Source organism: Phyllobates terribilis, unplaced genomic scaffold (genome assembly GCF_046119375.1).
Source record: "Phyllobates terribilis strain yellow unplaced genomic scaffold, ASM4611937v1 Scaffold_3__8_contigs__length_932513732, whole genome shotgun sequence".
NCBI lineage: Eukaryota > Metazoa > Chordata > Amphibia > Anura > Dendrobatidae > Phyllobates > Phyllobates terribilis.
In genome coordinates, this window is record NW_027362763.1 from 3,544,633 (window position 1) to 3,567,639 (window position 23,007).

General features: G+C 37.0%; 23 non-coding genes across 23 annotated transcripts; all 23 read left to right on the forward strand.

The window, feature by feature from the left end:
• The first annotated feature begins 1,225 nt into the window (after positions 1–1,225).
• On the forward strand, positions 1,226–1,297 carry TRNAG-CCC (transfer RNA glycine (anticodon CCC)). Its single transcript has one exon. It is a non-coding gene; the product is annotated as a tRNA-Gly (tRNA).
• A 2,768-nt stretch (positions 1,298–4,065) lies between these two features.
• On the forward strand, positions 4,066–4,137 carry TRNAG-CCC (transfer RNA glycine (anticodon CCC)). Its single transcript has one exon. It is a non-coding gene; the product is annotated as a tRNA-Gly (tRNA).
• Positions 4,138–4,577: 440 nt separating this feature from the next.
• TRNAG-UCC (transfer RNA glycine (anticodon UCC)) lies at positions 4,578–4,649 on the forward strand. Its single transcript has one exon. It is a non-coding gene; the product is annotated as a tRNA-Gly (tRNA).
• Positions 4,650–5,657: 1,008 nt separating this feature from the next.
• Positions 5,658–5,729, forward strand: TRNAR-UCU (transfer RNA arginine (anticodon UCU)). Its single transcript has one exon. It is a non-coding gene; the product is annotated as a tRNA-Arg (tRNA).
• Positions 5,730–9,751: 4,022 nt separating this feature from the next.
• Positions 9,752–9,823, forward strand: TRNAG-CCC (transfer RNA glycine (anticodon CCC)). Its single transcript has one exon. It is a non-coding gene; the product is annotated as a tRNA-Gly (tRNA).
• A 100-nt stretch (positions 9,824–9,923) lies between these two features.
• On the forward strand, positions 9,924–9,995 carry TRNAG-UCC (transfer RNA glycine (anticodon UCC)). Its single transcript has one exon. It is a non-coding gene; the product is annotated as a tRNA-Gly (tRNA).
• Positions 9,996–10,835: 840 nt separating this feature from the next.
• Positions 10,836–10,907, forward strand: TRNAG-CCC (transfer RNA glycine (anticodon CCC)). Its single transcript has one exon. It is a non-coding gene; the product is annotated as a tRNA-Gly (tRNA).
• Positions 10,908–11,003: 96 nt separating this feature from the next.
• On the forward strand, positions 11,004–11,075 carry TRNAG-UCC (transfer RNA glycine (anticodon UCC)). Its single transcript has one exon. It is a non-coding gene; the product is annotated as a tRNA-Gly (tRNA).
• Positions 11,076–11,346: 271 nt separating this feature from the next.
• On the forward strand, positions 11,347–11,418 carry TRNAR-UCU (transfer RNA arginine (anticodon UCU)). Its single transcript has one exon. It is a non-coding gene; the product is annotated as a tRNA-Arg (tRNA).
• An 840-nt stretch (positions 11,419–12,258) lies between these two features.
• On the forward strand, positions 12,259–12,330 carry TRNAG-CCC (transfer RNA glycine (anticodon CCC)). Its single transcript has one exon. It is a non-coding gene; the product is annotated as a tRNA-Gly (tRNA).
• Positions 12,331–12,426: 96 nt separating this feature from the next.
• Positions 12,427–12,498, forward strand: TRNAG-UCC (transfer RNA glycine (anticodon UCC)). Its single transcript has one exon. It is a non-coding gene; the product is annotated as a tRNA-Gly (tRNA).
• Positions 12,499–13,681: 1,183 nt separating this feature from the next.
• TRNAG-CCC (transfer RNA glycine (anticodon CCC)) lies at positions 13,682–13,753 on the forward strand. Its single transcript has one exon. It is a non-coding gene; the product is annotated as a tRNA-Gly (tRNA).
• A 1,352-nt stretch (positions 13,754–15,105) lies between these two features.
• TRNAG-CCC (transfer RNA glycine (anticodon CCC)) lies at positions 15,106–15,177 on the forward strand. Its single transcript has one exon. It is a non-coding gene; the product is annotated as a tRNA-Gly (tRNA).
• Positions 15,178–15,273: 96 nt separating this feature from the next.
• TRNAG-UCC (transfer RNA glycine (anticodon UCC)) lies at positions 15,274–15,345 on the forward strand. The gene has a single exon. It is a non-coding gene; the product is annotated as a tRNA-Gly (tRNA).
• Positions 15,346–16,527: 1,182 nt separating this feature from the next.
• Positions 16,528–16,599, forward strand: TRNAG-CCC (transfer RNA glycine (anticodon CCC)). The gene has a single exon. It is a non-coding gene; the product is annotated as a tRNA-Gly (tRNA).
• Positions 16,600–16,695: 96 nt separating this feature from the next.
• Positions 16,696–16,767, forward strand: TRNAG-UCC (transfer RNA glycine (anticodon UCC)). The gene has a single exon. It is a non-coding gene; the product is annotated as a tRNA-Gly (tRNA).
• Positions 16,768–19,372: 2,605 nt separating this feature from the next.
• TRNAG-CCC (transfer RNA glycine (anticodon CCC)) lies at positions 19,373–19,444 on the forward strand. The gene has a single exon. It is a non-coding gene; the product is annotated as a tRNA-Gly (tRNA).
• Positions 19,445–19,540: 96 nt separating this feature from the next.
• On the forward strand, positions 19,541–19,612 carry TRNAG-UCC (transfer RNA glycine (anticodon UCC)). The gene has a single exon. It is a non-coding gene; the product is annotated as a tRNA-Gly (tRNA).
• A 1,183-nt stretch (positions 19,613–20,795) lies between these two features.
• Positions 20,796–20,867, forward strand: TRNAG-CCC (transfer RNA glycine (anticodon CCC)). Its single transcript has one exon. It is a non-coding gene; the product is annotated as a tRNA-Gly (tRNA).
• A 96-nt stretch (positions 20,868–20,963) lies between these two features.
• Positions 20,964–21,035, forward strand: TRNAG-UCC (transfer RNA glycine (anticodon UCC)). The gene has a single exon. It is a non-coding gene; the product is annotated as a tRNA-Gly (tRNA).
• Positions 21,036–22,216: 1,181 nt separating this feature from the next.
• Positions 22,217–22,288, forward strand: TRNAG-CCC (transfer RNA glycine (anticodon CCC)). Its single transcript has one exon. It is a non-coding gene; the product is annotated as a tRNA-Gly (tRNA).
• A 96-nt stretch (positions 22,289–22,384) lies between these two features.
• On the forward strand, positions 22,385–22,456 carry TRNAG-UCC (transfer RNA glycine (anticodon UCC)). Its single transcript has one exon. It is a non-coding gene; the product is annotated as a tRNA-Gly (tRNA).
• A 271-nt stretch (positions 22,457–22,727) lies between these two features.
• On the forward strand, positions 22,728–22,799 carry TRNAR-UCU (transfer RNA arginine (anticodon UCU)). The gene has a single exon. It is a non-coding gene; the product is annotated as a tRNA-Arg (tRNA).
• The last annotated feature ends 208 nt before the right edge of the window (positions 22,800–23,007 follow it).

Here is a 23,007-nt window from a genome sequence, read left to right on the forward strand (position 1 = left end):
GCCTTCCAAGCAGTTGACTCGGGTTCAATTCCCGGCCAATACCAAACATTGGTGTTTTCTTTTTTCGGTCACGCCATACTTTTTACTAACAAATTTGTAGGGTTAGTGCAGAAAATGTGAAAAAAATGCTGGGTACGTTAAGCATTTTTGGTATAGTGGTGAGCAAACCTGCCTTCCAAGCAGTTGACCTGCGATTAATTCCTGGTCAATGCAATACTTATGTGGGTTTTTTTTTCCTGGCACGTCTTACTTTTTACTAATAATTTCGTATTGTTAGTGCAGAAAATGTAAGAAAAAAACATGGTTTCTGTAAGTGCTGGTGGTATAGTGGTGAGAATCGCTGCTTTCCAAGTAGTTCACCCGAGTTCGATTCTCAGCCAACGCATGAATTGTTTTTCACATTTGGTGATGTTTTTAGTCTGTTTTAATTTTTCGTGTTAAGTCTCAGGCTCTTCTTTCTTCTTAGAGTTTAGCAACCACGAAAATGAGAAAAAAATTGAAGAGAATATTTCTTAGCTTTTTTTCAACTGTCTCATCTAACTGATCTTCTGCTCTTCAGTTGTTGATTAAACACTTTGTAGGGTTAGTCTCCAATATGAAAGCAATGTCAGGGTTGGCATTGGTGTTATGCTGGTGGGTGTAGTTGCTTTTAAAACAATAGGCCATAGTTTAATTCTTGAAGAACTCATTGTTTTTTTGCATTTGGTGGTGTTTGGACTCTTTTTCACTTTCTGTGCTAAGGCTTATGCTTTTATATCTTTCTTGTTAACAATTTAGCTTCCTTAGTTGGCAAAAAGCAAAGCTAATCGAGAGAATTTGTAGGCAGAGGTGGAAAAGCTACATAACTGATTCCAAAAACTCCTCTGTCTTTAGAGTTAGTGTTAAAAATGCCAAAAATGGCAGAGGTCTTTAGGGGGAATTTGTTGCTGGTGCTGACTCTTTGTAATCTTTTTGAGCTAAGGCTCATAGTGTACTTTCTTTCTTGGTAAGAGTTTAGTTACCTTATTGGCAAAAAAGTGAAAATAATTGAGAGAATTGTAAGAATTGGTGGAAAAGCTCCATAGCTGATTCACAAGAAATCATCTTTGAGTTTTGGACAATGCTTTGCCTTGTTTTTAAACTTTTTAGTAATTGGCTCTTTCAAGACATATTCAGTCCTCCTTTTTTTAAGTAAAACTTTAGCAGATTTAACAGCCATAATCCCAAACCAGTCAAGTTGGTTCTTGCATTGGTAGTATAGTGGTGAGCATAGCTGCTTCCCAAGCAGTTGACCTGGGTTCGATTCCCGGCCAATGCAATACTTATGTAGTTTTATTTCTGGCATATCATACATTTTACAAACTATTTTGTAATGTTAGTGCAGAAAATGTAAAAAAAAAGCTGATCCTGTAAGCATTGGTGGTATAGTGGTGAGCATAGCTGCCTTCCAAGCAGTTGACCAGGGTTCGCTTCCTGGCCAATGCAAAATATGGGTGTGTTTATTTTTCAGGCACGTCATAATTTTTACTAACAATTTTGTAGGGTTAGTGCAGAAAATGTGAAAAAAATGCTGGGTACCTTAAGCATTTTTGGTATAGTGGTGAGCAAACCTGCCTTCCAAGCAGTTGACCTGCGATTAATTCCTGGTCAATGCAATACTTATGTGGGGTTTTTTTTCCTGGCAAGTCTTACTTTTTACTAATAATTTTGTATTGTTAGTGCAGAAAATGTAAGAAAAAAACATGGCCTCTGTAAGTGTTGGTGGTATAGTGGTGAGCATATCTGCCGTCCAAGCAGTTGACCCGGGTTCGATTCCCGGCCAACACATGAATTGTTATTCACATTTGGTGATGCTTTTAGTCTGTTTTAATTTTTCGTGTTAAGGTTCATGCTCTTCTTTCTTCTTAGAGTTTAGCAACCACGAAAATGAGAAAAAAATTGAAGAGAATATTTCTTAGATTTTTTTCATCTGTCTCATCTAACTGATCTTCTGCTCTTCAGTTGTTGATTAAATACTTTGTAGGGTTAGTCTCCAATACGAAAGCAATGTCAGGGTTGGCATTGGTGTCATGCTGGTGGGTGTAGTTGCTTTTAAAACAATAGGCCATAGTTTAATTCTTGAAGAACTCATTGTTTTTTTGCATTTGGTGATGTTTGGAATCTTTTTCACTTTCTGTGCTAAGGCTTATGCTTTTATTTCTTTCTTGGTAACACTTTAGCTACCTTAGTGGGCAGAAAGCAAAGCTAATTGAGAGAATTTGTAGGCAGAGGTGGAAAAGCTACATAACTGATTCCAAAAACTCCTCTGTCTTTAGAGTTAGTGTTAAAAATGCCAAAAATGGCAGAGGTCTTTAGGGGGAATTTGGTGCTGCTGTTGACTCTTTGTAATCTGTTTGAGCTAAGGCTCATAGTGTACTTTCTTTCTTGGTAAGAGTTTAGTTACCTTATTGGCAAAAAAGTGAAAATAATTGAGAGAAATGTAAGAATTGGTGGAAAAGCTACATAGCTGATTCACAAGAATTCAACTTTGAGTTTTGGACAATGCTTTGCCTTGTTTTTAAACTTTTTAGTAATTGGCTCTTTCAAGACATATTCAGTCCTTATTTTTTAAGTAAAACTTTAGCAGATTTAACAGCCAAAATCCCAAACCAGTCAAGTGGGTTCGTGCATTGGTGGTATAGTGGTGAGCATAGCTGCTTCCCAAGCAGTTGACCCGGGTTCGATTTCCAGCCAATGCAATACTTATGTAGTTTTATTTCTGGCATATCATACATTTTACAAACTATTTTGTAATGTTAGTGCAGAAAATGTAAAAAAAAAAGCTGACCCTGTAAGCATTGGTGGTATAGTGGTGAGCATAGCTGTCTTCCAAGCAGTTGACCCGGGTTCAATTCCCGGCCAATACAAAACATCGTTTTTTTTTTTTTCAGGCACGTCATACTTTTTACTAACAATTTTGTAGGTTTAGTGCAGAAAATGTGAAAAAAATGCTGGGTACCTTAAGCATTTTTGGTATAGTGGTGAGCAAACCTGCCTTCCAAGCAGTTGACCTGCGATTGATTCTTGGTCAATGCAATACTTATGTGGGTTTTTTTTCCTGGCACGTCTTACTTTTTACTAATAATTTCGTATTGTTAGTGCAGAAAATGTAAGAAAAAAACGTGGCTTCTGTTAGTGTTGGTGGTATAGTGGTGGGAATCGCTGCCTTCCAAGTAGTTGACCCGAGTTTGATTCTCAGCCAACACATGAATTGTTTTTCACATTTGGTGATGCTTTTAGTCTGTTTTAATTTTTCGTGTTAAGGCTCATGCTCTTCTTTCTTCTTAGAGTTTAGCAACCACAAAAATGAGAAAAAAATTGAAGAGAATATTTCTTAGCTTTTTTTCAACTGTCTCATCTAACTGATCTTCTGCTCTTCAGTTGTTGATTAAACACTTTGTAGGGTTAGTCTCCAATATGAAAGCAATGTCAGGGTTAGCATTGGTGTTATGCTGGTGGGTGTAGTTGCTTTTAAAACAATAGGCCATAGTTTAATTCTTGAAGAACTCATTGTTTTTTTGCATTTGGTGGTGTTTGGACTCTTTTTCACTTTCTGTGCTAAGGCTTATGCTTTTATTTCTTTCTTGGTAACACTTTAGCTACCTTAGTTGGCAGAAAGCAAAGCTAATTGAGAGAATTTGTAGGCAGAGGTGGAAAAGCTACATAACTGATTCCAAAAACTCCTCTGTCTTTAGAGTTAGTGTTAAAAATGCCAAAAATGGCAGAGGTCTTTAGGGGTAATTTGGTGCTGGTGCTGACTCTTTGTAATCTTTTAGAGCTAAGGCTCATAGTGTACTTTCTTTCTTGGTAAGAGTTTAGTTACCTTATTGGAAAAAAAGTGAAAATAATTGAGAGAATTGTAAGAATTGGTGGAAAAGCTCCATAGCTGATTCACAAGAATTCATCTTTGAGTTCTGGACAATGCTTTGCCTTGTTTTTAAACTTTTTAGTAATTGGCTCTTTCAAGACATATTCAGTCCTCCTTTTTTTAAGTAAAACTTTAGCAGATTTAACAGCCATAATCCCAAACCAGTCAAGTTGGTTCATGCATTGGTGGTATAGTGGTGAGCATAACTGCTTCCCAAGCAGTTGACCCGGGTTCGATTCCCGGCCAATGCAATACTTATGTAGATTTATTTCTGGCATATCATACATTTTACAAACTATTTTGTAATGTTAGTGCAGAAAATGTAAAAAAAAAAAAGCTGACCCTGTAAGCATTGGTGGTATAGTGGTGAGCATAGCTGCCTTCCAAGCAGTTGACTCGGGTTCAATTCCCGGCCAATACCAAACATCGGTGTTTTTTTTTTTCGGTCACGCCATACTTTTTACTAACAATTTTGTAGGGTTAGTGCAGAAAATGTGAAAAAAATGCTGGGTACCTTAAGCATTTTTGGTATAGTGGTGAGCAAGCCTGCCCTCCAAGCAGTTGACCTGCGATTAATTCCTGGTCAATGCAATACTTATGTGTGGTTTTTTTTCCTGGCACGTCTTACTTTTTACTAATAATTTTTTATTGTTAGTGCAGAAAATGTAAGAAAAAAACATGGCTTCTGTAAGTGTTGGTGGTATAGTGGTGAGCATAGCTGCCTTCCAAGCAGTTGACCCGGGTTCGATTCCCGGCCAACACATGAATTGTTATTCACATTTGGTGATGCTTTTAGTCTGTTTTAATTTTTCGTGTTAAGGCTCATGCTCTTCTTTCTTCTTAGAGTTTAGCAACCACGAAAATGAGAAAAAAATTGAAGAGAATATTTCTTAGATTTTTTTCATCTGTCTCATCTAACTGATCTTCTGCTCTTCAGTTGTTGATTAAATACTTTGTAGGGTTAGTCTCCAATACGAAAGCAATGTCAGGGTTGGCATTGGTGTCATGCTAGTGGGTGTAGTTGCTTTTAAAACAATAGGCCATAGTTTAATTCTTGAAGAACTCATTGTTTTTTTGCATTTGGTGGTGTTTGGAATGTTTTTCACTTTCTGTGCTAAGGCTTATGCTTTTATTTCTTTCTTGATAACACTTTAGCTACCTTAGTGGGCAGAAAGCAAAGCTAATTGAGAGAATTTGTAGGCAGAGGTGGTAAAGCTACATAACTGATTCCAAAAACTTCTCTGTCTTTAGAGTTAGTGTTAAAAATGCCAAAAATGGCAGAGGTCTTTAGGGGGAATTTGGTGCTGCTGTTGACTCTTTGTAATCTGTTTGAGCTAAGGCTCATAGTGTACTTTCTTTCTTGGTAAGAGTTTAGTTACCTTATTGGCAAAAAAGTGAAAATAATTGAGAGAAATGTAAGAATTGGTGGAAAAGCTACATAGCTGATTCACAAGAATTCAACTTTAAGTTTTGGACAATGCTTTGCCTTGTTTTTAAACTTTTTAGTAATTGGCTCTTTCAAGACATATTCAGTCCTCCTTTTTTAAGTAAAACTTTAGCAGATTTAACAGCCAAAATCCCAAACCAGTCAAGTGGGTTCATGCATTGGTGGTATAGTGGTGAGCATAGCTGCTTCCCAAGCAGTTTACCCAGGTTCGATTTCCAGCCAATGCATTACTTATGTAGTTTTATTTCTGGCATATCATACATTTTACAAACTATTTTGTAATGTTAGTTCAGAAAATGTAAAAAAAAAAAACTGACCCTGTAAGCATTGGTGGTATAGTGGTGAGCATAGCTGTCTTCTGAGCAGTTGACCTGGGTTCGATTCCTGGCCAATGCAAAACATGGGTGTGTTTTTTTTTTCAGGCACGTCATAATTTTTACTAACAATTTTGTAGGGTTAGTGCAGAAAATGTGAAAAAAATGCTGGGTACCTTAATCATTTTTGGTATAGTGGTGAGCAAACCTGCCTTCCAAGCAGTTGACCTGCGATTGATTCCTGGTCAATGCAATACTTATGTGGGTTTTTTTTTCCTGGCACGTCTTACTTTTTACTAATAATTTTTTATTGTTAGTGCAGAAAATGTAAGAAAAAAACATGGCGTCTGTAAGTGTTGGTCTTATAGTGGTGAGCATAGCTGCCTTCCAAGCAGTTGACCCAGGTTCAATTCCTGGCCAACTCATGAACTGTTTTTCACATTTGGTGATGCTTTTAGTCTGTTTTAATTTTTCGTGTTAAGGCTCATGCTCTTCTTTTTTCTTAGAGTTTAGCAACCACGAAAATGAGAAAAAAATTGAAGAGAATATTTCTTAGATTTTTTTCAACTGTCTCATCTAACTGATCTTCTGCTCTTCAGTTGTTGATTAAACACTTTGTAGGGTTAGTCTCCAATATGAAAGCAATGTCAGGGTTGGCATTGGTGTTATGCTGGTGGGTGTAGTTGCTTTTAAAACAATAGGCCATAGTTTAATTCTTGAAGAACTCATTGTTTTTTTGCATTTGGTGGTGTTTGGACTCTTTTTCACTTTCTGTGCTAAGGCTTATGCTTTTATTTCTTTCTTGGTAACACTTTAGCTACCTTAGTTGGCAAAAAGCAAAGCTAATTGAGAGAATTTGTAGGCAGAGGTGGAAAAGCTACATAACTGATTCCAAAAACTCCACTGTCTTTAGAGTCAGTGTTAAAAATGCCAAAAATGGCAGAGGTCTTTAGGGGTAATTTGTTGCTGGTGCTGACTCTTTGTAATCTTTTTGAGCTAAGGCTCATAGTGTACTTTCTTTCTTTGTAAGAGTTTAGTTACCTTATTGGCAAAAAAGCGAAAATAATTAAGAGAAATGTAAGAATTGGTGGAAAAGCTACATAGCTGATTCACAAGAATTCATCTTTGAGTTTTGGACAATGCTTTGCCTTGTTTTTAAACTTTTTAGTAATTGGCTCTTTCAAGACATAGTCAGTCCTCCTTTTTTAAGTAAAACTTTAGCAGATTTTTCAGCCAAAATCCCAAACCAGTCAAGTGGGTTCATGCATTGGTGGTATTGTGGTGAGCATAGCTGCTTCCCAAGCAGTTGACCCGGGTTCGATTTCCAGCCAAAGCAATACTTATGTAGTTTTATTTCTGGCATATCATACATTTTACAAACTATTTTGTAATGTTAGTGCAGAAAATGTAAAAAAAAAAGCTGTCCTTGTAAGCATTGGTGGTATAGTGGTGAGCATAGCTGCTTTCCAAGCAGTTGACTCGGGTTCAATTCCCAGCCAACACCCAGCATTGGTGTTTTTTTTTTTCGGTCACGCCATACTTTTTACTAACAATTTTGTAGGGTTAGTGCAGAAAATGTGAAAAAAATGCTGGGTACCTTAAGCATTTTTGGTATAGTGGTGAGCAAACCTGCCTTCCAAGCAGTTGACCTGCGATTAATTCCTGGTCAATGCAATACTTATGTGGGGTTTTTTTTCCTGGCACGTCTTACTTTTTACTAATAATTTCGTATTATTAGTGCAGAAAATGTAAGAAAAAAACACGGCTTCTGTAAGTGTTGGTGGTATAGTGGTGAGCATCGCTGCCTTCCAAGTAGTTTACCCGAGTTTGATTCTCAGCCAACGCATGAATAGTTTTTCACATTTGGTGATGCTTTTAGCCTGTTTTAATTTTTCGTGTTAAGTCTCAGGCTCTTCTTTCTTCTTAGAGTTTAGCAACCACGAAAATGAGAAAAAAATTGAAGAGAATATTTCTTAGCTTTTTTTCAACTGTCTCATCTAACTGATCTTCTGCTCTTCAGTTGTTGATTAAACACTTTGTAGGGTTAGTCTCCAATATGAAAGCAATGTCAGGGTTGGCATTGGTGTTATGCTGGTGGGTGTAGTTGCTTTTAAAACAATAGGCCATAGTTTAATTCTTGAAGAACTCATTGTTTTTTGCATTTGGTGGTGTTTGGACTCTTTTTCACTTTCTGTGCTAAGGCTTATGCTTTTATTTCTTTCTTGGTAACACTTTAGCTACCTTAGTTGGCAAAAAGCAAACTAATTGATAGAATTTGTAGGCAGAGGTGGAAAAGCTACTTAACTGATTCCAAAAACTCTTCTGTCTTTAGAGTTAGTGTTAAAAATGCCAAAAATGACAGAGGTCTTTAGGGGTAATTTGGTGCTGGTTCTGACTCTTTGTAATCTTTTTGAGCTAAGGCTCATAGTGTACTTTCTTTCTTGGTAAGAGTTTAGTTACCTTATTGGCAAAAAAGTGAAAATAATTGAGAGAATTGTAAGAATTGGTGGAAAAGCTCCATAGCTGATTCACAAGAATTCATCTTTGAGTTTTGGACAATGCTTTGCCTTGTTTTTAAACTTTTTAGTAATTGGCTCTTTCAAGACATATTCAGTCCTCATTTTTTTAAGTAAAACTTTAGCACATTTAACAGCCATAATCCCAAACCAGTCAAGTTGGTTCATGCATTGGTGGTATAGTGGTGAGCATAGCTGCTTCCCAAGCAGTTGACTCGTGTTCGATTCCCGGCCAATGCAATACTTATGTAGTTTTATTTCTGGCATACCATACATTTTACAAACTATTTTGTAATGTTAGTGCAGAAAATGTAAAAAAAAAGCTGACCCTTTAAGCATTGGTGGTATAGTGGTGAGCATAGCTGCCTTCCAAGCAGTTAATCCGGGTTCATTTCCCGGCCAATACAAAACATCGGTGTTTTTTTTTTTCAGGTACGTCATACTTTTTACTAACAATTTTGTAGGGTTAGTACAGAAAATGTGAAAAAAATGCTGGGTACCTTAAGCATTTTTGGTATAGTGGTGGGCAAACTTGCCTTCCAAGCAGTTGACCTGCGATTGATTCCTGGTCAATGCAATACTTATGTGGGTTTTTTTTTCCTGGCACGTCTTACTTTTTACTAATAATTTTGTATTGTTAGTGCAGAAAATGTAAGAAAAAAACATGGCTTCTGTAAGTGTTGGTGGTATAGTGGTGAGAATCGCTGCCTTTCAAGTAGTTGACCCGAGTTTGATTCTCAGCCAACGCATGAATTGTTTTTCACATTTGGTGAAGCTTTTAGTCTGTTTTAATTTTTCGTGTTAAGTCTCAGGCTCTTCTTTCTTCTTAGAGTTTAGCAACCACGAAAATGAGAAAATAATTGAAGAGAATATTTCTTAGCTTTTTTTCAACTGTCTCATCTAACTGATCTTCTGCTCTTCAGTTGTTGTTTAAGCACTTTCTAGGGTTAGTCTCCAATATGAAAGCAATGTCAGGGTTGGCATTGGTGTTATGCTGGTGGGTGTAGTTGCTTTTAAAACAATAGGCCATAGTTTAATTCTTGAAGAACTCATTGTTTTTTTGCATTTGGTGGTGTTTGGACTCTTTTTCACTTTATGTGCTAAGGCTTATGCTTTTATTTCTTTCTTGGTAACACTTTAGCTACCTTAGTTGGCAAAAAGCAAAGCTAATTGAGAAAATTTGTAGGCAGAGGTGGAAAAGCTACATAACTGATTCCAAAAACTCCTCTGTCTTTAGAGTTAGTTTTAAAAATGCCAAAAATGGCAGAGGTCTTTAGGGGGAATTTGGTGCTGGTGCTGACTCTTTGTAATCTTTTTGAGCTAAGGCTCATAGTGTACATTCTTTCTTGGTAAGAGTTTAGTTACCTTATTGGCAAAAAAGTGAAAAAAATTGAGAGAATTGTAAGAATTGGTGGAAAAGCTCCATAGCTGATTCACAAGAATTCATCTTTGAGTTTTGGACAATGCTTTGCATTGTTTTTAAACTTTTTAGTAATTGGCTCTTTCAAGACATATTCAGTCCTCCTTTTTTAAGTAAAACTTTAGCAGATTTAACAGCCATAATCCCAAACCAGTCAAGTTGGTTCGTGCATTGGTGGTATAGTGGTGAGCATAGCTGCTTCCCAAGCAGTTGACCCGGGTTTGATTCCTGGCCAATGCAATACTTATGTGGGTTTTTTTTTCCTGGCACGTCTTACTTTTTACTAATAATTTTGTAATGTTAGTGCAGAAAATGTAAGAAAAAAACATGGCTTCTGTAAGTGTTGGTGGTATAGTGGTGAGCATAGCTGCCTTCCAAGCAGTTGACCTGGGTTCGATTCCCAGCCAATGCATGAATTGTTTTTCACATTTGGTGATGCGTTTAGTCTGTTTAAATTTTTCATGTTAAGGCTCATGCTCTTCTGTCATCTTAGAGTTTAGCAACCACGAAAATGAGAAAAAAATTGAAGAGTATATTTCTTAGATTTTTTTCAACTGTCTCATCTAACTGATCTTCTGCTCTTCAGTTGTTGATTAAATACTTTGTAGGGTTAGTCTCCAATACGAAAGCAATGTCAGGGTTGGCATTGGTGTTATGCTGGTGGGTGTAGTTGCTTTTAAAACAATAGGCCATAGTTTAATTCTTGAAGAACTCATTGTTTATTTGTATTTGGTGGTGTTTGGAATCTTTTTCACTTTCTGTGGTAAGGCTTATGCTTTTATTTCTTTCTTGGTAACACTTTAGCTACCTTAGTGGGCAGAAAGCAAAGCTAATTGAGAGAATTTGTAGGCAGAGGTGGAAAAGCTACATAACCGATTCCAAAAACTCCTCTGTCTTTAGAGTTAGTGTTAAAAATGCCAAAAATGGCAGAGGTGTTTAGGGGGAATTTGGTGCTGCTGTTGACTCTTTGTAATCTGTTTGAGCTAAGGCTCATAGTGTACTTTCTTTCTTGGTAAGAGTTTAGTTACCTTATTGTCAAAAAAGTGAAACTAATTGAGAGAATTGTAAGAATTGGTGGAAAAGCTCCATAGCTGATTCACAAGAATTCATCTTTGAGTTTTGGACAATGCTTTGCTTTGTTTTTAAACTTTTTAGTAATTTGCTCTTTCAAGACATATTCAGTCCTCCTTTTTCTAAGTAAAACTTTAGCAGATTTAACGGCCATAATCCCAAACCAGTCAAGTTGGTTCATGCATTGGTGGTATAGTGGTGAGCATAGCTGCTTCCCAAGCAGTTGACCCAGGTTCGATTCCCGGCCAATGCAATACTTATGTAGTTTTATTTCTGGCATATCATACATTTTACAAACTATTTTGTAATGTTAGTGCAGAAAATGTAAAAAAAAAAGCTGATCCTGTAAGCATTGGTGGTACAGTGATGAGCATAGCTGTCTTCCAAGCAGTTGACCCGGGTTCGATTCCCGGCCAATGCAAAACATGGGTGTGTTTTTTTTTCAGGCACGTCATAATTTTTACTAACAATTTTGTAGGGTTAGTGCAGAAAATGTGAAAAAAATGCTGGGTACCTTAAGCATTTTTGGTATAGTGGTGAGCAAACCTGCCTTCCAAGCAGTTGACCTGCGATTGATTCCTGGTCAATGCAATACTTATGTGGGTTTTTTTTTTCCTGGCACGTCTTACTTTTTACTAATAATTTTGTATTGTTAGTGCAGAAAATGTAAGAAAAAAACATGGCTTCTGTAAGTGTTGATGGTATAGTGGTGAGCATAGCTGCCTTCTAAGCTGTTGACCCAGGTTCGATTCCTGGCCAACGCATGAATTGTTTTTCACATTTGGTGATGCTTTTAGTCTGTTTTAATTTTTCGTGTTAAGGCTCATGCTCTTCTTTCTTCTTAGAGTTTAGCAACCACGAAAATGAGAAAAAAATTGAAGAGAATATTTCTTAGATTTTTTTCAACTGTTTCATCTAACTGATCTTCTGCTCTTCAGTTGTTGGTTAAATACTTTGTAGGGTTAGTCTCCAATACGAAAGCAATGTCAGGGTGGGCATTGGTGTTATGCTGGTGGGTGTAGTTGCTTTTAAAACAATAGGCTATAGTTTAATTCTTGAAGAACTCATTGTTTTTTTGCATTTGGTGGTGTTTGGAATCTTTTTCACTTTCTGTGCTAAGGCTTATGCTTTTATTTCTTTCTTGGTAACACTTTAGCTACCTTAGTGGGCAGAAAGCAAAGCTAATTAAGAGAATTTGTAGGCAGAGGTGGAAAAGCTACATAACTGATTCCAAAAACTCCTCTGTCTTTAGAGTTAGTGTTAAAAATGCCAAAAATGGCAGAGGTGTTTAGGGGGAATTTGGTGCTGCTGTTGACTCTTTGTAATCTGTTTGAGCTAAGGCTCATAGTGTACTTTCTTTCTTGGTAAGAGTTTAGTTACCTTATTGTCAAAAAAGTGAAACTAATTGAGAGAATTGTAAGAATTGGTGGAAAAGCTCCATAGCTGATTCACAAGAATTCATCTTTGAGTTTTGGACAATGCTTTGCCTTGTTTTTAAACTTTTTAGTAATTTGCTCTTTCAAGACATATTCAGTCCTCCTTTTTCTAAGTAAAACTTTAGCAGATTTAACGGCCATAATCCCAAACCAGTCAAGTTGGTTCATGCATTGGTGGTATAGTGGTGAGCATAGCTGCTTCCCAAGCAGTTGACCCGGGTTCGATTCCCGGCCAATGCAATACTTATGTAGTTTTATTTCTGGCATATCATACATTTTACAAACTATTTTGTAATGTTAGTGCAGAAAATGTAAAAAAAAAAGCTGATCCTGTAAGCATTGGTGGTACAGTGATGAGCATAGCTGTCTTCCAAGCAGTTGACCCGGGTTCGATTCCCGGCCAATGCAAAACATGGGTGTGTTTTTTTTTCAGGCACGTCATAATTTTTACTAACAATTTTGTAGGGTTAGTGCAGAAAATGTGAAAAAAATGCTGGGTACCTTAAGCATTTTTGGTATAGTGGTGAGCAAACCTGCCTTCCAAGCAGTTGACCTGCGATTGATTCCTGGTCAATGCAATACTTATGTGGGTTTTTTTTTTCCTGGCACGTCTTACTTTTTACTAATAATTTTGTATTGTTAGTGCAGAAAATGTAAGAAAAAAACATGGCTTCTGTAAGTGTTGGTGGTATAGTGGTGAGCATAGCTGCCTTCCAAGCTGTTGACCCAGGTTCGATTCCTGGCCAACGCATGAATTGTTTTTCACATTTGGTGATGCTTTTAGTCTGTTTTAATTTTTCGTGTTAAGGCTCATGCTCTTCTTTCTTCTTAGAGTTTAGCAACCACGAAAATGAGAAAAAAATTGAAGAGAATATTTCTTAGATTTTTTTCAACTGTTTCATCTAACTGATCTTCTGCTCTTCAGTTGTTGGTTAAATACTTTGTAGGGTTAGTCTCCAATACGAAAGCAATGTCAGGGTGGGCATTGGTGTTATGCTGGTGGGTGTAGTTGCTTTTAAAACAATAGGCTATAGTTTAATTCTTGAAGAACTCATTGTTTTTTTGCATTTGGTGGTGTTTGGAATCTTTTTCACTTTCTGTGCTAAGGCTTATGCTTTTATTTCTTTCTTGGTAACACTTTAGGTACCTTAGTGGGCAGAAAGCAAAGCTAATTGAGAGAATTTGTAGGCAGAGGTGGAAAAGCTACATAACTGATTCCAAAAACTCCTCTGTCTTTAGAGTTAGTGTTAAAAATGCCAAAAATGGCAGCGGTCTTTAGGGGGAATTTGGTGCTGCTGTTGACTCTTTGTAATCTGTTTGAGCTAAGGCTCATAGTGTACTTTCTTTCTTGGTAAGAGTTTAGTTACCTTATTGTCAAAAAAGTGAAACTAATTGAGAGAATTGTAAGAATTGGTGGAAAAGCTCCATAGCTGATTCACAAGAATTCATCTTTGAGTTTTGGACAATGCTTTGCCTTGTTTTTAAACTTTTTAGTAATTGGCTCTTTCAAGACATATTCAGTCCTCCTTTTTCTAAGTAAAACTTTAGCAGATTTAACGGCCATAATCCCAAACCAGTCAAGCTGGTTCATGCATTGGTGGTATAGTGGTGAGCATAGCTGCTTCCCAAGCAGTTGACCCGGGTTCGATTCCCGGCCAATGCAATACTTATGTAGTTTTATTTCTGGCATATCATACATTTTACAAACTATTTTGTAATGTTTGTGCAGAAAATGTAAAAAAAAAAGCTGATCCTGTAAGCATTGGTGGTATAGTGGTGAGCATAGCTGCCTTCCAAGCAGTTGACCCGGGTTCGATTCCTTGCCAATGCAAAACATGGGTGTGTTTTTTTTTCAGGCACGTCATAATTTTTACTAACAATTTTGTAGGGTTAGTGCAGAAAATGTGAAAAAAATGCTGGGTACCTTAAGCATTTTTGGTATAGTGGTGAGCAAACCTGCCTTCCAAGCAGTTGACCTGCGATTGATTCCTGGTCAATGCAATACTTATGTGGGTTTTTTTTTTCCTGGCACGTCTTACTTTTTACTAATAATTTTGTATTGTTAGTGCAGAAAATGTAAGAAAAAAACATGGCTTCTGTAAGTGTTGGTGGTATAGTGGTGAGCATAACTGCGTTCCAAGCTGTTGACCCAGGTTCGATTCCTGGCCAACGCATGAATTGTTTTTCACATTTGGTGATGCTTTTAGTCTGTTTTAATTTTTCGTGTTAAGGCTCATGCTCTTCTTTCTTCTTAGAGTTTAGCAACCACGAAAATGAGAAAAAAATTGAAGAGAATATTTCTTAGATTTTTTTCAACTGTTTCATCTAACTGATCTTCTGCTCTTCAGTTGTTGATTAAATACTTTGTAGGGTTAGTCTCCAATACGAAAGCAATGTCAGGGTGGGCATTGGTGTTATGCTGGTGGGTGTAGTTGCTTTTAAAACAATAGGCTATAGTTTAATTCTTGAAGAACTCATTGTTTTTTTTGCATTTGGTGGTGTTTGGAATCTTTTTCACTTTCTGTGCTAAGGCTTATGCTTTTATTTCTTTCTTGGTAACACTTTAGCTACCTTAGTGGGCAGAAAGCAAAGCTAATTGAGAGAATTTGTAGGCAGAGGTGGAAAAGCTACATAACTGATTCCAAAAACTCCTCTGTCTTTAGAGTTAGTGTTAAAAATGCCAAAAATGGCAGAGGTCTTTAGGGGGAATTTGGTGCTGCTGTTGACTCTTTGTAATCTGTTTGAGCTAAGGCTCATAGTGTACTTTCTTTCTTGGTAAGAGTTTAGTTACCTTATTGTCAAAAAAGTGAAACTAATTGAGAGAATTGTAAGAATTGGTGGAAAAGCTCCATAGCTGATTCACAAGAATTCATCTTTGAGTTTTGGACAATGCTTTGCCTTGTTTTTAAACTTTTTAGTAATTGGCTCTTTCAAGACATATTCAGTCCTCCTTTTTCTAAGTAAAACTTTAGCAGATTTAACGGCCATAATCCCAAACCAGTCAAGTTGGTTCATGCATTGGTGGTATAGTGGTGAGCATAGCTGCTTCCCAAGCAGTTGACCCGGGTTCGATTCCCGGCCAATGCAATACTTATGTAGTTTTATTTCTGGCATATCATACATTTTACAAACTATTTTGTAATGTTAGTGCAGAAAATGTAAAAAAAAAAGCTGATCCTGTAAGCATTGGTGGTACAGTGATGAGCATAGCTGTCTTCCAAGCAGTTGACCCGGGTTCGATTCCCGGCCAATGCAAAACATGGGTGTGTTTTTTTTTCAGGCACGTCATAATTTTTACTAACAATTTTGTAGGGTTAGTGCAGAAAATGTGAAAAAAATGCTGGGTACCTTAAGCATTTTTGGTATAGTGGTGAGCAAACCTGCCTTCCAAGCAGTTGACCTGCGATTGATTCCTGGTCAATGCAATACTTATGTGGGTTTTTTTTTTCCTGGCACGTCTTACTTTTTACTAATAATTTTGTATTGTTAGTGCAGAAAAGGTAAGAAAAAAACATGGCTTCTGTAAGTGTTGGTGGTATAGTGGTGAGCATAGCTGCCTTCCAAGCTGTTGACCCAGGTTCGATTCCTGGCCGACGCATGAATTGTTTTTCACATTTGGTGATGCTTTTAGTCTGTTTTAATTTTTCGTGTTAAGGCTCATGCTCTTCTTTCTTCTTAGAGTTTAGCAACCACAAAAATGAGAAAAAAATTGAAGAGAATATTTCTTAGATTTTTTTCAACTGTTTCATCTAACTGATCTTCTGCTCTTCAGTTGTTGGTTAAATACTTTGTAGGGTTAGTCTCCAATACGAAAGCAATGTCAGGGTGGGCATTGGTGTTATGCTGGTGGGTGTAGTTGCTTTTAAAACAATAGGCTATAGTTTAATTCTTGAAGAACTCATTGTTTTTTTGCATTTGGTGGTGTTTGGAATCTTTTTCACTTTCTGTGCTAAGGCTTATGCTTTTATTTCTTTCTTGGTAACACTTTAGGTACCTTAGTGGGCAGAAAGCAAAGCTAATTGAGAGAATTTGTAGGCAGAGGTGGAAAAGCTACATAACTGATTCCAAAAACTCCTCTGTCTTTAGAGTTAGTGTTAAAAATGCCAAAAATGGCAGCGGTCTTTAGGGGGAATTTGGTGCTGCTGTTGACTCTTTGTAATCTGTTTGAGTTAAGGCTCATAGTTTACTTTCTTTCTTGGTAAGAGTTTAGTTACCTTATTGTCAAAAAAGTGAAACTAATTGAGAGAATTGTAAGAATTGGTGGAAACCTCCATAGCTGATTCACAAGAATTCATCTTTGAGTTTTGGACAATGCTTTGCCTTGTTTTTAAACTTTTTAGTAATTGGCTCTTTCAAGACATATTCAGTCCTCCTTTTTCTAAGTAAAACTTTAGCAGATTTAACGGCCATAATCCCAAACCAGTCAAGCTGGTTCATGCATTGGTGGTATAGTGGTGAGCATAGCTGCTTCCCAAGCAGTTGACCCGGGTTCGATTCCCGGCCAATGCAATACTTATGTAGTTTTTTTTCTGGCATATCATACATTTTACAAACTATTTTGTAATGTTAGTGCAGAAAATGTAAAAAAAAAAGCTGATCCTGTAAGCATTGGTGGTATAGTGGTGAGCATAGCTGCCTTCCAAGCAGTTGACCCGGGTTCGATTCCCGGCCAATGCCAAACATGGGTGTGTTTTTTTTTCAGGCACGTCATAATTTTTACTAACAATTTTGTAGGGTTAGTGCAGAAAATGTGAAAAAAATGCTGGGTACCTTAAGCATTTTTGGTATAGTGGTGAGCAAACCTGCCTTCCAAGCAGTTGACCTGCGATTGATTCCTGGTCAATGCAATACTTATGTGGGTTTTTTTTTTCCTGGCACGTCTTACTTTTTACTAATAATTTTGTATTGTTAGTGCAGAAAATGTAAGAAAAAAACATGGCTTCTGTAAGTGTTGGTGGTATAGTGGTGAGCATAGCTGCCTTCCAAGCTGTTCACCCAGGTTCGATTCCTGGCCAACGCATGAATTGTTTTTCACATTTGGTGATGCTTTTAGTCTGTTTTAATTTTTCGTGTTAAGGCTCATGCTCTTCTTTCTTCTTAGAGTTTAGCAACCACGAAAATGAGAAAAATATTGAAGAGAATATTTCTTCGATTTTTTTCAACTGTCTCATCTAACTGATCTTCTGCTCTTCAGTTGTTGATTAAATACTTTGTAGGGTTAGTCTCCAATACGAAAGCAATGTGAGGGTTGGCATTGGTGTTATGCTGGTGGGTGTAGTTGCTTTTAAAACAATAGGCCATAGTTTAATTCTTGAAGAACTCATTGTTTTTTTGCATTTGGTGGTGTTTGGAATCTTTTTCACTTTCTGTGCTAAGGCTTATGCTTTTATTTCTTTCTTGGTAACACTTTAGCTACCTTAGTGGGCAGAAAGCAAAGCTAATTGAGAGAATTTGTAGGCAGAGGTGGAAAAGCTACATAACTGATTCCAAAAACTCCTCTGTCTTTAGAGTTAGTGTTAAAAATGCCAAAAATGGCAGAGGTCTTTAGGGGGAATTTGGTGCTGCTTTTGACTCTTTGTAATCTGTTTGAGCTAAGGCTCATAGTGTACTTTCTTTCTTGGTAAGAGTTTAGTTACCTTATTGCAAAAAAGTGAAAATAATTGAGAGAATTGTAAAAATTGGTGGAAAAGCTCCATAGCTGATTCACAAGAATTCATCTTTGAGTTTTGGACAAAGCTTTTCCTTGTTTTTAAACTTTTTAGTAATTGGCTCTTTCAAGACATATTCAGTCCTCCTTTTTTTAAGTAAAACTTTAGCAGATTTAACAGCCATAATCCCAAACCAGTCAAGTCGGTTCATGCATTGGTGGTATAGTGGTGAGCATAGCTGCTTCCCAAGCAGTTGACCCGGATTCTATTCCCGGCCAATGCAATACTTATGTAGTTTTATTTCTGGCATATCATACATTTTACAAACTATTTTGTAATGTTAGTGCAGAAAATGTAAAAAAAAAAGCTGATCCTGTAAGCACTGGTGGTATAGTGGTGAGCTTAGCTGCCTTCCAAGCAGTTGACCCGGGTTCGATTCCCAGCCAATGCAAAACATGGGTGTGTTTTTTTTTCAGGCACGTCATAATTTTTACTAACAATTTTGTAGGGTTAGTGCAGAAAATGTGAAAAAAATGCTGGGTACCTTAAGCATTTTTGGTATAGTGGTGAGCAAACCTGCCTTCCAAGCAGTTGACCTGCGATTGATTCCTGGTCAATGCAATACTTATGTGGGTTTTTTTTTTCCTGGCACGTCTTACTTTTTACTAATAATTTTGTATTGTTAGTGCAGAAAATGTAAGAAAAAAACATGGCTTCTGTAAGTGTTGGTGGTATAGTGGTGAGCATAGCTGCCTTCCAAGCTGTTGACCCAGGTTCGATTCCTGGCCAACGCATGAATTGTTTTTCACATTTGGTGATGCCTTTAGTCTGTTTTAATTTTTCGTGTTAAGGCTCATGCTCTTCTTTCTTCTTAGAGTTTAGCAACCACGAAAATGAGAAAAAAATTGAAGAGAATATTTCTTAGATTTTTTTCAACTGTCTCATGTAACTGATCTTCTGCTCTTCAGTTGTTGATTAAATACTTTGTAGGGTTAGTCTCCAATACGAAAGCAATGTCAGGGTTGGCATTGTTGTTATGCTGGTGGGTGTAGTTGCTTTTAAAACCATAGGCCATAGTTTAATTCTTGAATAACTCATTGTTTTTTTCCATTTGGTGGTGTTTGGAATCTTTTTCACTTTCTGTGCTAAGGCTTATGCTTTTATTTCTTTCTTGGTAACACTTTAGCTACCTTAGTGGGCAGAAAGCAAAGCTAATTGAGAGAATTTGTAGGCAGAGGTGGAAAAGCTACATAACTGATTCCAAAAACTCCTCTGTCTTTAGAGTTAGTGTTAAAAATGCCAAAAATGGCAGAGGTCTTTAGGGGGAATTTGGTGCTGCTGTTGACTCTTTGTAATCTGTTTGAGCTAAGGCTCATAGTGTACTTTCTTTATTGGTAAGAGTTTAGTTACCTTATTGTCAAAAAAGTGAAACTAATTGAGAGAATTGTAAGAATTGGTGGAAAAGCTCCATAGCTGATTAACAAGAATTCATCTTTGAGTTTTGGACAATGCTTTGCCTTGTTTTTAAACTTTTTAGTAATTGGCTCTTTCAAGACATATTCAGTCCTCCTTTTTCTAAGTAAAACTTTAGCAGAGTTAACGGCCATAATCCCAAACCAGTCAAGTGGGTTCATGCATTGGTGGTATAGTGGTGAGCATAGCTGCTTCCCAAGCAGTTGACCCGGGTTCGATTCCCAGCCAATGCAATACTTAAGTAGTTTTATTTCTGGCATATCATACATTTTACAAACTATTTTGTAATGTTAGTGCAGAAAATGTAAAAAAAAAAGCTGATCCTGTAAGCATTGGTGGTATAGTGGTGAGCATAGCTGCCTTCCAAGCAGTTGACCCGGGTTCGATTCCCGGCCAATGCAAAACATGGGTGTATTTTTTTTTCAGGCAGGTCATAATTTTTACTAACAATTTTGTAGGGTTAGTGCAGAAAATGTGAAAAAAATGCTGGGTACCTTAAGCATTTTTGGTATAGTGGTGAGCAAACCTGCCTTCCAAGCAGTTGACCTGCGATTGATTCCTGGTCAATGCAATACTTATGTGGGTTTTTTTTTTCCTGGCACGTCTTACTTTTTACTAATAATTTTGTATTGTTAGTGCAGAAAATGTAAGAAAAAAACATGGCTTCTGTAAGTGTTGGTGGTATAGTGGTGAGCATAGCTGCCTTCCAAGTAGTTGAACCGGGTTCGATTCCTGGCCAATGCATGAATTGTTTTTCACATTTGGTGATGCTTTTAGTCTGTTTTAATTTTTCGTGTTAAGGCTCATGCTCTTCTTTCTTCTTAGAGTTTAGCAACCACGAAAATGAGAAAAAAATTGAAGAGAATATTTCTTAGATTTTTTTCAACTGTCTCATCTAACTGATCTTCTGCTCTTCAGTTGTTGATTAAATACTTTGTAGGGTTAGTCTCCAATACGAAAGCAATGTCAGGGTTGGCATTGGTGTTATGCTGGTGGGTGTAGTTGCTTTTAAAACAATAGGCCATAGTTTAATTCTTGAAGAACTCATTGTTTTTTTGCATTTGGTGGTGTTTGGACTCTTTTTCACTTTTTGTGCTAAGGCTTATGCTTTTATTTCTTTCTTGGTAACACTTTAGCTACCTTAGTTGGCAAAAAGCAAAGCTAATTGAGAGAATTTGTAGGCATAGGTGGAAAAGCTACATAACTGATTCCAAAAACTCCTCTGTCTTTAGAGTTAGTGTTAAAAATGCCAAAAATGGCAGAGTTCTTTAGGGGTAATTTGGTGCTGGTGCTGACTCTTTGTAATTGTTTTTAGCTAAGGCTCATAGTGTACTTTCTTTCTTGGTAAGAGTTTAGTTACCTTATTGGCAAAAAAGTGAAAATAATTGAGAGAATTGTAAGAATTGGTGGAAAAGCTCCATAGCTGATTCACAAGAATTCATCTTTGAGTTTTGGACAATGCTTTGCCTTGTTTTTAAACTTTTTAGTAATTGGCTCTTTCAAGACATATTCAGTCCTCCTTTTTCTAAGTAAAACTTTAGCAGATTTAACGGCCATAATCCCAAACCAGTCAAGCTGGTTCATGCATTGGTGGTATAGTGGTGAGCATAGCTGCTTCCCAAGCAGTTGACCCGGGTTCGATTCCCGGCCAATGCAATACTTATGTAGTTTTATTTCTGGCATATCATACATTTTACAAACTATTTTGTAATGTTAGTGCAGAAAATGTAAAAAAAAAAGCTGATCCTGTAAGCATTGGTGGTATAGTGGTGAGCATAGCTGCCTTCCAAGCAGTTGACCCGGGTTCGATTCCCGGCCAATGCAAAACATGGGTGTGTTTTTTATTCAGGCACGTCATAATTTTCACTAACAATTTTGTAGGGTTAGTGCAGAAAATGTGAAAAAAATGCTGGGTACCTTAAGCATTTTTGGTATAGTGGTGAGCAAACCTGCCTTCCAAGCAGTTGACCTGCGATTGATTCCTGGTCAATGCAATACTTATGTGGGTTTTTTTTTTCCTGGCACGTCTTACTTTTTACTAATAATTTTGTATTGTTAGTGCAGAAAATGTAAGAAAAAAAATGGCTTCTGTAAGTGTTGGTGGTATAGTGGTGAGCATAGCTGCCTTCCAAGCTGTTCACCCAGGTTCGATTCCTGGCCAACGCATGAATTGTTTTTCACATTTGGTGATGCTTTTAGTCTGTTTTAATTTTTCGTGTTAAGGCTCATGCTCTTCTTTCTCCTTAGAGTTTAGCAACCACGAAAATGAGAAAAATATTGAAGAGAATATTTCTTCGATTTTTTTCAACTGTCTCATCTAACTGATCTTCTGCTCTTCAGTTGTTGATTAAATACTTTGTAGGGTTAGTCTCCAATACGAAAGCAATGTCAGGGTTGGCATTGGTGTTATGCTGGTGGGTGTAGTTGCTTTTAAAACAATAGGCCATAGTTTAATTCTTGAAGAACTCATGTTTTTTTTCCATTTGGTGGTGTTTGGAATCTTTTTCACTTTCTGTGCTAAGGCTTATGCTTTTATTTCTTTCTTGGTAACACTTTAGCTACCTTAGTGGGCAGAAAGCAAAGCTAATTGAGAGAATTTGTAGGCAGAGGTGGAAAAGCTACATAACCGATTCCAAAAACTCCTCTGTCTTTAGTGTTAGTGTTAAAAATGCCAAAAATGGCAGAGGTGTTTAGGGGGAATTTGGTGCTGCTGTTGACTCTTTGTAATCTGTTTGAGCTAAGGCTCATAGTGTACTTTCTTTCTTGGTAAGAGTTTAGTTACCTTATTGCAAAAAAGTGAAACTAATTGAGAGAATTGTAAGAATTGGTGGAAAAGCTCCATAGCTGATTCACAAGAATTCATCTTTGAGTTTTGGACAATGCTTTGCCTTGTTTTTAAACTTTTTAGTAATTGGCTCTTTCAAGACATATTCAGTCCTCCTTTTTCTAAGTAAAACTTTAGCAGATTTAACGGCCATAATCCCAAACCAGTCAAGTTGGTTCATGCATTGGTGGTATAGTGGTGAGCATAGCTGCTTCCCAAGCAGTTGACCCGGGTTCGATTCCCGGCCAATGCAATACTTATGTAGTTTTATTTCTGGCATATCATACATTTTACAAACTATTTTGTAATGTTAGTGCAGAAAATGTAAAAAAAAAAGCTGATCCTGTAAGCATTGGTGGTACAGTGATGAGCATAGCTGTCTTCCAAGCAGTTGACCCGGGTTCGATTCCCGGCCAATGCAAAACATGGGTGTGTTTTTTTTTCAGGCACGTCATAATTTTTACTAACAATTTTGTAGGGTTAGTGCAGAAAATGTGAAAAAAATGCTGGGTACCTTAAGCATTTTTGGTATAGTGGTGAGCAAACCTGCCTTCCAAGCAGTTGACCTGCGATTGATTCCTGGTCAATGCAATACTTATGTGGGTTTTTTTTTTCCTGGCACGTCTTACTTTTTACTAATAATTTTGTATTGTTAGTGCAGAAAATGTAAGAAAAAAACATGGCTTCCGTAAGTGTTGATGGTATAGTGGTGAGCATAGCTGCCTTCTAAGCTGTTGACCCAGGTTCGATTCCTGGCCAACGCATGAATTGTTTTTCACATTTGGTGATGCTTTTAGTCTGTTTTAATTTTTCGTGTTAAGGCTCATGCTCTTCTTTCTTCTTAGAGTTTAGCAACCACGAAAATGAGAAAAAAATTGAAGAGAATATTTCTTAGATTTTTTTCAACTGTTTCATCTAACTGATCTTCTGCTCTTCAGTTGTTGGTTAAATACTTTGTAGGGTTAGTCTCCA